Below are 1,121 nucleotides of genomic sequence, written 5' to 3' on the forward strand. Positions count from 1 at the left end.
TGGAATGCACGATCCGCAAAGACCAACGTTCCACATCGCTCGACGCAGCAGCTTTCACGTCGACTGATTCTCGCACCCAACCGTCGACCGACACCCGATCTTCATCGTCGACCGATCTACATCGTTCGACATCGATCGATAATACACCGCGTACATCGATCGATCATCAGTCGCGAAACATGGTTGCGATTGTTATTCTTAGACAGAACGAGAATGGAAACCTGTATGACTAGGATGGTCATCTGCTTAATGCAACAGGTAAGACACTAGACGCTCAGGGGAATGTAATCCCTGATACTGATGCTATAGGAGCTGCTCAACCTGTAGAAGAGGCTGCTCGACCAAGGGCATTGGCTGACTACAATCGTCCTGATGAGTACTACGCCAACAGATCAGCTATTCGACTTCCAGAGATTCAGAAGCATAATTTCGAGCTGAAGCCTCAGTACTACACACTCGTGTCACAGATACCCTACTCTGGGTTACCGCACGAGCATTCTATGGACCATCTAGAGAGGTTCGAGGATCTTATCGCTGCTATTCGTATGGATGGAGTTCCCGAGGACTACCTATTGTGCAAGCTCTTCAAGTATTATCTGATTGGAGAAGCGATGCACTGGCTTAACCAGCTACCCACAGGATCTCTAACATCATGGGCCGACATCAAGAATGCTTTCTTGCGAAACTTCTTCGATAAGGCACACACTGAAGACTTGAGGAGCAAAATTGCTACATTCGCGCAGGAGACTGGAGAGTCTTTCAAAGATGCGTGGATCAGATTCAAGTTCTTCCAGCGAGATTGTCCACACCACGGATTCAACGAAGTGCAACTGCTGAGCACTTTCTTCAGAGGTATCGCCTTGAGGTATCAGATGGCTCTTGATACAGCTAGCGAGGGAAACTTTAACACCAGGAATCCGGTGGAAGCTTTGAGACTGATAGAAAATCTAGCAAACAGCAGCAGCACCAAGAACACTGACTTTGAGAGGAAGAAGTCTGTTTCATCCTAGGGAAGAAGCAGATGGACGAAGTTAGAGCAAAGTTAGATGTGGTTCATGAGCTTCTTAGGAAGCAGGTCTGCTCAGCTAAAGGAGAAGTAGCTGTAGACATGGAAGGAGAAG

At 47.6% G+C, this 1,121-nt stretch overlaps 1 non-coding gene across 1 annotated transcript; it reads right to left on the bottom strand.

Moving 5' to 3' along the window:
- Window positions 1-709: 709 nt before the first annotated feature.
- Window positions 710-817, bottom strand: LOC125590941. Its single transcript, XR_007326938.1, has one exon. It is a non-coding gene; the product is annotated as a small nucleolar RNA R71 (small nucleolar RNA).
- Window positions 818-1,121: the final 304 nt, after the last annotated feature.

This window comes from Brassica napus, chromosome C7 (assembly GCF_020379485.1).
Source record: "Brassica napus cultivar Da-Ae chromosome C7, Da-Ae, whole genome shotgun sequence".
NCBI lineage: Eukaryota > Viridiplantae > Streptophyta > Magnoliopsida > Brassicales > Brassicaceae > Brassica > Brassica napus.